This window comes from Nelumbo nucifera, chromosome 4 (assembly GCF_055504915.1).
Source record: "Nelumbo nucifera cultivar China Antique chromosome 4, China Antique-T2T, whole genome shotgun sequence".
Taxonomy (NCBI): domain Eukaryota; kingdom Viridiplantae; phylum Streptophyta; class Magnoliopsida; order Proteales; family Nelumbonaceae; genus Nelumbo; species Nelumbo nucifera.
Window position 1 is genome coordinate 70,517,951 of NC_142652.1, and position 12,400 is coordinate 70,530,350.

A 12,400-nucleotide genomic window follows, 5' to 3' on the forward strand; every position below is an offset into this window, starting at 1 on the left:
ACAATGGAGCGATCCCCTTGGATAAAGAGCCTCGGGCCCACTCGAGGTCAAAGCACATCGAGAGGAAGTAACATGTACTGCGGGAGATCGTTGGTAGAGGGGACGTCCTTATTCAGAAGGTAGCATCAGCGGACAATGTGGCAGACCCATTGACTAAGCCACTAACACAGAAGGTGTTTGAGAAACACGTGGAAAGTATGGGACTCCGGCTTCTACCAGATTGGATCTAAGTGCAAGTGGGAGATGTTAGATAGTTTTGTATGCCCTTAGCTTCAATCCGATTTGATGTACTTTTGTTATTTAGTGTAAATAAATAAAGTGCATGTTTGATTAATGTTGTTTGGTATAATTCTGTGTAAGACCCTAAAACTGGACACTTATAGAGACTCGTGTTAGTTTTAAATATTCACAGCCATTGGATAAGTCTGGGGAGATTTATCCTACCAAGGCTGATACTGGTGTGCCGCCAAGTGTTGGGATGACCTATCTCGGCCACCAGGGTATGACCCAAGGCACATGCAGTATGGGATTACTCGAATCCTTGAACCGGACCAGATTTCCAGTATTGCCCTGGACTTTGGAGACGGATGGGCAAAACTGGAAAGTTACACCTGACCCCTAGACTCGATTATGACACTTCACTAGGTGTCGGATCGGACTTTCTTTGATATTCCAATCAGTGAGATCCTTAGCGGGGATCAAAACCTGGGTATGTTGGGACAGTCTGAGAATTCATCTGAGTGGGTGATCATAGTGACAGGATCAGCCCCTTTGTCACACAAAGGTAATGATCGGGAATGCACTCTCTCTGATGGAAACCAAACTGCCGGCAGTTGATTTCAATCGTTGGAATTTTGTTTTGCAAAATTAATATATATATATATATGTATATGTACGGTTTCGAAATGTTTGCAAATGGTTTTAATTCCCGGGATCCATGTGAGTGGAGTGTGCGGCACTGTTCCTTGCAGCCGAGGGAGAGGTCCTCTCTTGTCGGGCAGTGCTTGATCATTAAGGGCTGAGAGGTTAAGTGTAAGACCATTTAAGATAATACCTAATGGGCTAATCTTGCACCTGCCAATAGTCCCTGGGTTTTTATAAGATGGCTTGGCCCAGGGACCACCTAATGTAAGTGTTGGGCCCATAGGGTCCATGTGATGGACTCAAGGGTTTACTGAGCTTTTCAGTGAATTCGGCTGGGCCTTGTAATAAAGGCTGGGCCGAACCCATGTGGCTGGTGTGTAGATCAATGCTTGGGTCCCACGCCATACAAAGAAGCCCAACTGGGCAGCAGACTGGAAACTAGTTAAGCACTGAACACTTAATGGGCCAAAAGCCCATTTCGAGCTGGGCTGATATGATCACCCATCTATGGGGCGGATCTGAGATTAATGTTAGCAAAAGGATAGGGCCTTTTAACCTTATCCACTCTGGGAGACCAAATTCAAATGAGATTTGAATCTGGTAACCTCCTGATAAGAACAGGGATTATCAGATTTCGAACTAGATTTTGAACCCTAAGAGAAACATATCAGATTTTGAACCAGGGGTGAAAAGCAAGAAAGCTTCCTATGAACTGAAATTAGATCTCATTCACACTCTATAAACAAGAGAAGCAATTTCAGCCATCTTCGTCCTTGGTGTTGTCCTCCAGCCACCACCTTTCCTTCTTGCAAGATTTGATCTTTGAAGAAGAAAGAAGTCAAGAAATCAATTCTTGACATCAGTCTTGCAGAAAAGACTAAAAGGGATTTGGTGTTCAGAGTTTCTAGAGGATTCTTGTGAAGGATCCAGTGTGTAGGACACACTCTGCTGGTTCTGTTCCACCCACAGCTGTGTCATCTTCAGCAGGAGCGGATCTTGGTGTCTTCTTTGGGCGTGAACACCAACTTTGGGAGATACTGCTTCTCCGGATCAGGTATATTCCTCCCTTTTCTTTTTGGTTCAGATCTGGTTCAATTATGGTTCAAGTAGGATCCTTGAAAATTGTATTCTAAATTTAGGGAATATGATTCCCAGTTGGAAGAAGGTAGGAAAATTTTTGAAATTCGCCCACCCATTCCGCAACCTTCTTGAAGTCCATTAGATGGACCCTACCATTCTTTCAGTTTTTTGGTTTTGTAGTTTGGTTGGGAGTACATATGTTTTTTCTTTCTTTTGGGTAACTTCTAGTTACCTTCCTTACTTCTTTTTATTTCTTATAATAAATTTTATTTTATTACAAATTAATATTTGTTTGTATAAATAAATTAATGTTCTTTGTTGCTGTTAAAGAAATGTTCACTTTCTTTCCTTAATGGGTAATTAATAATTTAACTTTTTCTACTATTGGATTCTTGTTTGGAGTTGCTTCACCTGCAACATGATATAGTTTAACCTACTCCTTGCAGGTTCGCTATGAAAGCAAAGCAATGGTGTTGTCCAACAAAACCAAGAATTTCTCATTCAAAATGAAGATTCTCCAGCTTTATGTTATGGACGCATTCCTTGGGAAACAATATCATCGCCGCCGGAAACAACAGGAGCCTGACCCACCGCCAGCAGCAGTAGTGATTCAATGATCCTCGTCCTACCTAGTTTGGCAATAGCAGATTAGATTAGATCATCTTGCTTGTTCTTATCTTATTGTTATTATCTTATTCTATTGCTCTTATCTTATCTTATTAGTGGATTATTAGATTAGGATTAACTTATCTTATCCTTAGCAAGATAGAACTGGAAGTCTCCCTATTCAGCAAGGAGACTCCCTAAGATTAGGACTCTTGTAATCTCCTATTTAAGGAGACACCATTATTGAATGAGATATTGAATATTAAGTTAAAGAAGTGAGTTAGGAGTGTTTGGTGATCTCTTGAACAAATCACCAAGGTGCCAAGATAGGTTCATCAAGAGCAGGAAGGAACAAGGGAAAATAGGAGGTTTTCCCCGTGGACCAACCTGTGACGAGATCCTATTCTCAGGCCCTAGACAACTTGGTATCAGAGCAAGGTGTCATGGGAGTTCTAATGCAGCTGCCATCCAAGGTGTCATGTGTTGCAGCTAAGAAGAAATTTGATTTTTGTCTCAAAACTGTGTGCGGATGGATATTTTGTCTTTTTCAGTAATACGATTACTATTAAAAGAAACAATAAATTCATCGCATATGGGGAACTGGAGAACAGTCTATATGTTCTACATCCTTCTCTAGAAACTAACATAGCCGAAACTACGTCGGCCGAAATCCCCAAGAAAAGAGCACGTGACACAGTTAATCCCACGTGCCTGTGGCATTACTGACTTGGCCATATCGGTATTGACCAAATCACAAGATTGGTAAAGGATTGTCCTTTGGATTTTCTAACTGTAGAAGATCTTCCCACTTGTGAGCCTTGCCTTCAGGGTAAGATGACAAAGAGGCCATTTATCGGTAAGCCTGAAAGATGTACAGGCACGCTTGACCTTATACATACTGATGAATGTGGTCCCCTGAGTGTTTGGACCCGTAACCAACACGTGTATTTCATTACATTCACCGATGACTATTCTCGGTATGGTTACGTGTACCTAATGAGACATAAGTCTGAATCCTTTGAAAAGTTCAAAGAGTTCAGACAAGAGGTCGAGAAACAGTTAGGGAGAGAAATTAAGTCCCTTCGATCAGATCGAGGCAGCGAATATCTCTCTGACGAATTTAGGGACTACTTGAAGGTAAACGGGATAGTATCACAGTTAGCTCCTCTTGCTACACCACAACTTAACGGTGTTTCAGAGAGGAGGAATAGGACCCTATTAGATATGGTTTGGTCACTTCTCATCCATTCAGAGTTACCCACATCCTTTTGGGGATACGCATTAGAGACTGCGATATATGTGCTGAACTGGATTCCAACCAAATCGGTTCCTAAAACTCCCTATGAGCTTTGGACCGGAAAGAAACCAAGTGTACGACACTTGAAGATTTGGGGTTGTCCGGGTCACGTTAAAAGAACCAATCCGGACAAATTAGAATCCAAGACTAGTCGTTGCCTATTCGTAGGCTTCCCAAAGGGCTCAGTGGGCTACCTATACTATGATCCAATTGAGCAGAAGGTGTTCTGCAATCGGAATGCGCAATTCTTGGAAAATGACTACATCCTGGACAATCTTCGTCAGGAAATTTTCCTTGATGAGGAGAGCCTAGATGCAGTGGAGGTGTCCCACTAGTTCCAGGTAGTGACCAACGTAGAAGACCTACCCGAGTGTCCAGGCCACCGGTCCGTTTTGGTTACGTTTAGGATAGTTACCTGGTCGAAACTTTGACTAGTGAAGAGGATCCCGTAACTTATACGAAAGCTATGTTGGACATAGACTCCCTTAAATGGGTAGATGCCATGAAAGCTGAGATGGACTCAATGGAGACCAATGGAGTCTGGACTCTAGTGGATCCGCCCTTTGGGGTAAAAGCAATTGGTTGCAAATGGATCTACAAGATAAAGAAGGGCCCCGATGGCAGGGTTGAGACCTACAAAGCTCGTTTGGTGGCGAAAGGATACAATCAAGAAGAGGGCATTGATTATGAGGAAACCTTTTCGCCCGTGGCCATGCTTAAATCCATTAGGATCCTGCTAGTTATAGCAGCTTACTATGACTCTGAGATTTGGCAGATGGATGTCAAAACTGCGTTCCTGAATGGAGATCTTACTGAAGATATCTATATGCAGCAACGGCAAGGTTTTGTAGCTGCAGGTCAGGAACACATGGTCTGTAAGTTGAATAGATCCATATATGGACTCAAGCAAGTTTCTAGAAGTTGGAACATCCGATTTGACTCTACGGTCAAAAAGTTTGATTTTGAGCAGAATCCGGATGAACCCTGTATTTACAGGAAGACCAATGGTGACAAGGTTACATTTCTGGTTGTGTATGTAGATGACATTCTGCTCATTGGGAATGATGTAGGAATGTTAACTACAATAAAAGTATGGCTATCACAACAATTCTCCATGAAAGACCTTGGAGAAGCCTCCTATATACTGGGTCTTCGACTCTATAGAGATAGATCGAAGCGGATAATAGGATTATCCCAATCTGCTTATATTGACAAAATAGTCAAGAGATACAACATGGAAAACTCCAAGAAAGGAAATGTTCCTTTCAGGCATGGAGTCAATCTCTCCAAGAAGATGTCTCCAAAGACCCCTGAGGAAATCGAGAGCATGAAAGACGTTCCCTATGCCTCAGCCGTAGGGAGCATCATCTATCCCATGCTGTGCACTCGTCCTGACATCGCCCAGGCAGCGAGTGTAGTAAGAAGATTCCAGGCCAACCCAGGGCAGGAGCATTGGACTGCTGTGAAATGCATACTTAAGTACCTTCGAAGGACAAAAGAGTTTTGTCTAGTATTCGATGGTAGTTTACTACAGATCCAAGGGTATACAAAATGCGAATTTCTAGTCGGATCCGGATGATAGAAAGTCTACATCTGGATATGTTTTCATGATAGGATCATGTGCTGTTTGCTGGAAAAGCAGCAAACAGGGGTCCACAACAGACTCCACAACCGAGGCCGAATACATTGCTGCAAGTGAAGCTGCCAAGGAAGCCGTGTGGATGAAGAAGTTTGTTCATGAATTGGGAGTAGTTCCATCAAGCACATCACCCATCCCATTGTTGTGTGACAACAATGGAGCGATTGCTCAGGCTAAGGAGCCACGAGCCCACTCGAAGTCAAAGCACATCGAGAGGAAGTACCACGTACTCCGGGAGATTGTTGGTAGTGGGGATATCTTGATTCAGAAGGTAGCATCAGTAGAGAATGTAGCAGACCCATTGACTAAGCCACTGACACAGAAAGTGTTTGAGAAACACGTGGAAAGTATGGGACTCCGGCTTATACCAGATTGGACCTAGGTGCAAGTGGAAGCTGTTAGATAGTTGTATGCCCTTAGCTTCAATCAGAATTATGTATATTATGAATTTATTGTAAATGAATAAAGTACTCATTTGATTCATGTTCTTGTGGTGTGTTTCTGTGTAATACCCTTAAACTGGACACTTAATGAGACTTGTGTTAGTTTAGAATGTTCACAGCCATTGGGTAAGTCTGGTGAGATTTATCCTGCCAAGGCTGACATTGATGTGTGGCCAACTGTTGGGGTGGCTTGTCTCAGCTACCAGGGTGAGACCCGAAGCACATGAAGTGTAGGATTAACAGAACCTCTAAACCGGACCAGATTTCCAGTATTGCCCTAGACCTTGGAGATAGATGGGCAAAACTGGAAAGTTACACCTGACCCCTAGACTCGATTATGATACTGCACTAGGTGTTGGATTGGGCTGTCTTTGATGTACCAATTAGTGAGATCCTTAGCGGGGGTCAAAACCTAGGTATGTTGGGACAGTCCGAGAATTCATCTGAGTAGGTGATCATAGTGATAGGATCAGCCCCTTTGTCGGACAAAGGTAATGATCGGGGATGCACTCTCTCTGATGGAAACCAAGACTGCCGGCAGCCGATTTCAATTGTTGAGATTTTGTTTTGCAAAATATATTTATATATAAAGATATATATATATGTTATGGTTTCAAAATGATTTGCAAAAGGTTTTAATTCTCGGGATCCATGTAAGCGAAGAGTGAAACACTGTTCCTTGCAATCGAGGGAGAGGTCATCCCTTGTCGGGCAATGTTTGATCATTATGGGCTGAGAGGTTAAGTGTAAGACCATTGAGGATAATACCAGATGGGCTAATATTGCATCTGCCCACAGTCCCTGGGTGTTACAAGGTGGCTTGACCCAGGGACCACTTAGGGTAAGTGTTGGGCCCATAGAGCCCATAAGATGGGTTTCAAGGGATGCACTGTCCCTAACAGTGTATTCGGCCAGGCCTTGTAACAAAGGCTGGGCTGAACCCATGTGGCTGATGTGTAGATCAATGTTTGGGTCCCACGCCATACAAGGAAGCCCAACTGGGCAGTAGTTTGGAAGGCTAAGTGAGTACATAACCTTTAATGGGCCTTAAGCCCAATTCGAAGTGGGCTGATTCGATCAGTCAATTAAAATGGGCGAATTCTAATATGGATCGGCTGATAGGATTGGGCCTAGACCCTATCCACTTAGAGAGTCCAAGATCTAAATGTGATTTAGATCTGGAAGCCTCCTAATTAGATTAGGAGATGGCTGATCTGATCTGCAGATAAGATAAGGGTTATCCCTTATCACTTAAAGGGACTTCTAATCCAAATATGATTTGGATTAGCAACTCCTAATGGGATTAGGAGCTGATCCCTTTAAGATTATGAAAGAAAGAAAGGGGCGACACAGTTAGTGATTGATGTTCAATTCTCTTCAAAGCTGAAAATCACAAGAAGAGAGATTTTTGCACCCTACGAATTCTCTCTTGCCGCCTCCTTCCTGCCGCCGCCATCACCTTCAGTTTGATCTCTAGTTCTTGGGAGAAATCAAGATCTGATCTTGATTCCAATATTTTGGGAAAAGATTGGTTGGAGCTGTACTCACCAGCCATCCAGTTGATTCTTGCAAAGGGTCAAGTTCTTTTGGAAGAACATTGCTGATTCTGCTCCATCCTGCACTGCGCCATCTTCAGTGGGAGCAGATTTTGGATCCTTCCTTGGGTGTGAACACCTCCATTGGGAGATATTGTTTCTCCGTATCAGGTACATCCTCCCTCCTACTCCTTTTGGTTCAGATCTGATTTTGTTCATGGTTCAAGATTGATCCTTGAAAATTTTTTTTCTAAAATAGGGAATTCGATTCCTTGCAAAGATGAGAGAAATTTTTTGAAATTCGCCCAGTCCATTCCGCAAGACTTGGGCGTCCATGTGATGGATATCCCATCCCTTCAACGACACCACCCTAGCCTTCTCCTCAGCTTATCATCCACAGACCGACGGTCAGACGGAGGTGGTCAACCGCACGATGGAGATGTATCCCCGTTGCATCGTAGGAGATCAACAGCGACGGTGGTGGACCCTCCTCGCTTGCTGTCCTATGAGCCCGGTTCTACTCGTTTGGAAGAAATTGATCACTCCTTACAAGAACGTGACGCCCTCCTAGCCGACATCCACCTTCACTTATAGCAGGCCCAACTCCGAATGAAGATCAATTATGACAAGCACCACTGGGAACTATCGTTCAAACCAGGACAATTTGTTTGGTTAAAAATCCAGCCCTACCGGCAACGCTCCTTGTGCCACAAGGCTGCCCCAAAACTGGCCCCTAAGTTCTATGGGCCCTTCAGGGTTCTACGGCAGATTGGCAGTGTGGCCTACCAGCTGGAATTGCCGAAGAACAGCCGGATCCATGATGTTTTCCACATCTCCTTGCTGAAACCATTTACGGGTGATCATCCAGACCAAGTCCCCTCCCTGCCACCCTTGAAAGATGGCAAACTTGTTCCCCAGCCTAAGGCTCTCACCCGCTCTCATTTCAATCGAGGAATTCTTGAAGTCTTGGTGGAATGGGGTAGCTTACCATCGGGCGAAGCCACCTGGATTCCATTGGTAGAGTTCCAAGCCACGTATCCAGAGTTCGAGCTTGAGGACAAGCTCTTAGTCCAGGAGGGGAGTAATGTTTTGGACGCATTCCTCGGGAAACTGTATCATCGCCGCCGGCAGCAACAGGAGCTTGACCCACCGCCAGCAGTAGCAGTGATTCAATGATCCTCGTTCTACCCAGTTCGGCAATAGCAGATTAGATTAGATCATCTTGCTTGTTCTTATCTTATTCTATTGCTCTTATCTTATCTTATTAGTGGATTATCAGATTAGGATTAACTTATCTTATCCTTAGCAAGATAGAACTGGAAGTCTCCCTATTCAGCAAGGAGACTCCCTAAGATTAGGACTCTTGTAATCTCCTATTTATGGAGACACCATTATTGAATGAGATATCGAATATTCAGTTAAAGAAGTGAGTTAGGAGAGTTTGGTGATCTCTTGAACAAATCACCAAGGTGCCAAGATAGGTTCATCAAGAGCAGGAAGGAACAAGGAAAAACAGGAGGTTTTCCCCGTGGACCGACCCATGACGATATCCTATTCTCAGGCCCTCAACACTTTACCAGGTCTTAAAGGTGCTTTTTCTATTTTTTTTGGATCTAGACTGAAAATATGATGTTCTTTGTGCGATCTAGATTGAAAAGATGATGTGTTTTGGGTTAAGACCTTTGAACTCCCCAAATTCAGTTTCCGGTGTAGGGTTATATGACCAGCTTATTCAACAGTATCAACAGCTTCAAAGTTAGTCCCAGTTTCAACTACAACAAATTTCGGTTGTGGGTCAGTCATATAGGGATCAGAGTGTAAAGCCAATGCAAACAGTGGCTGATCAATTTGGTTTGCTTGGTTTGTTGAGTGTCATAAGGATCAATAATCCTGATTCGACCTCCCTTTCTTTTCGGAACTGATCTGACAACGTTTGGGCTAAATTTGAGTTCAACTAATGATATTCACAAAAGATTTGCTTCGCCTTTGTCACATGAACCTACCAAGGGGGAGCCTGAGTACATCTTGCCAGAGTGTTACTATGCCGAACCGCCACCTGTGCTACATGTGAGCTATTTTGACCATTAAATAAGAGTATCCCCAACCCCATTAACCCCAAAAAAGAAAAAAAAATCTGACCTTTGTTGTGGTAGTTGCAGCAAGGGTATTTTGCAAAATTCCAGCTAGAGACATTGCTTTATATCTTTTACAGGTGTGCTTCCCCTTCCCCTTCCCCTTTCTAAATCTCTCATTTCCTTATGTCTTCCTTTGATAATTTCACTGACTTGGTAGATCATACATCTAATAAGAGATATTTTCTGTTCTGGTTACAGTATGCCAAAAGATGAGGCCCAGTTGTATGCTGCCAATGAATTGTATGTACATTCTATGCTTATCTATTTGGTTCTCTATATTCTATCCTTGACATCGCCAAATTATTCTTGTGAAAAACTCCCTTTAAGGTCCATTAGCCTTGGGTTCCTAGAGGTGAATTTCTTCTGTATTGTCCAGTCCAAACTGCAGAGGTGAATTTCATAAGAAGTTCAGACATAAGCTGACAAATGGAAAAAACATCTGGCTGCATTTGCAGCAGTATGCGTTCATGTACAGGTGGAACTACATCAGACCTCTAAGCTCCCACCTCATGGAACTTGCGGACTTCTTGAAACTATGATCTTGCACCAGCATAATATTACCTTGATGCATTCTGTTTTAAACATGCAAGGGCCATTCACAATTGGAATCAATTACTGGGAAGCCCACACATTTTCATATCTTTATTCCTCAATTACTGGGAAGCCCACCTCGGCCCAAGTTCTCAACATATCTACTAGGTTTATCTGACATGTCTGGAGTTTTCCCCTGGCATTAAGATCAATAGATCTTTGACCTGGCATTTGGATGTCAACAACAGATCTTCCAGTTGTTTGGTTCTATCCTTTCTATGAGAGAGTTTCTAAATTTTCATCCCTGTCCACTCTATCAGTTGTCCTTACAGCTTGGTCCTTATATGGGGCTTGGCTAAACCTATTAGGAGAAGAGTCATTTGGGCTCCCTAAGAAAACTGTCTCATTATTCCTCATGGAGATTGGTGGTTGAGATGAACCTCCTGCTTTAGCCCTTCCAGCAGTTTCGGATTTCTCATGGAAATTCTTTGTGTCAAAACCTCTTTTAGATTTGACTTTGGATATTCTCTCTGAGCTGTTAGACTGCTCATTCCCAAAGTCATCCTTCATTGCACCATCTATAACTATGCATGCCTTGGGTGTAAATAGTGGTTTTCTTAAGCCTTTGGGGGTTTATTGGGGATGCTAACATACTTGTGGTGATACCTTATCACCCTATATTGTACTTATGCCTTTTTTTGTTTTGATGAAAATTTCTCTTTATTCTTCACCAAAATAAAATCTATACTTGCATAAACTACTTTTGTGTAATGCATGATTGATATACATTATAAAACTAGGGGTGGAGCTAAATTTTACCTTGTAGGTTCCTTGGCCTTTTTTATTATGTATGAATGATATGCTGTTGGTTGTGCTTTATTTGTTTGCTTTTGATGTAGTGCCCATGTGGGTATTCATGTCAACCTTAGTTTCTTTTCCTATCTAATACAAGTATTTTTTGCAGGTCAAATTTGATCAAAAAATTAAAATGTTGAACATTTTCAAGATTTATGAAATTGATGTATCCATCCTGGATGATTTCGATTTTTACGAGGAAAGAGAGAAACAACAAGCCAGCTTGATGGCTGTCCTTGTTGTTGGTGGCAATGAGCATCGGAATCCAGTCTCACTATCTACTGACTTCATAAAACAGATGACCAAGAGATTTGTCATGCGAATAAAATTTATCATATTCTTATCTATGAATATTCAGTCTTTCCACTCTTAATTTACATTAAATTGGACTCATTACTCTGGTATTTTGATTCAGGGCAAGGAAAAAAGTCGCAAGAAGGAAAACAAGGCTAATCGGATGGTTTTTCATAGTTTCAGCACCGTTTAGTAATCTGGGCCTAACTCTCATATCCGAGCTCCGATTGGGCTGATTCAAGATGCACTGGAACGATATGAGCGAAATCTACAACTTTCATATTTTGGGTTTTGACAGATTCAGCCTGTACCGAAGTCAAACTCGGGCCCAAAGATGAAGCGGATCTGTAGTAAAGCCCAGCTCACAGCTGAAGCCCAATTCGCAGAAACGCCTTGTAGCAGCCCAAATTATTAAAGAAGCCCAACTCAAATTCAAGAATGAAGAGTCCAATCAGATTTAAATTTCAATGTAATTCTAGAAGGATAAGAGGATTGATATTACTAGATAATGTAGACAGTTTTTGTATGCCCTTAGCTTTAATCAGTTTTGATGTACTTTTGATATTTAATGTAAATAAATGAAGTACATGTTTGATTCATGTTGTGTGGTATACTTCTGCGTAAGACCCTAAAACTGGACACTTAATGAGACTTGTGTTGGTTTTAAATGTTCACAGTCGTTGGATAAGTCTGGGGAGATTTATCCTACCAAGGCTAACACTAGTGTGCTGCCAATTGTTGGGGTGGCTTGTCTCAACCGCCAGGGTGAGACCCAAGGCACATGCAGTGTAGGATTACTTGAACCCTTGAACCGGACCAGATTTCCAGTATTGCCCTGGACCTTGGAGATAGATTGGAAAAACTAGAAAGTTACACCTGACCCCTAGACCCGATTATAGTACTACACTAGGTGTCGGATTGGGCTGTCTTTGATATGCTAATCGGTGAGATCCTTAGCGGGGGTGAAAACCTGGGTATGTTGGGATAGTCTAAGAATTCATCTGAGTGGGTGATCATAGTGACGGGATCTGCCCTTTTGTCGGACAAAGGTAATGATCAGGGATGCACTCTCTCTAATGGAAACCAAAATGCCAGCAGTTGATTTCAATCATTGGAATTTT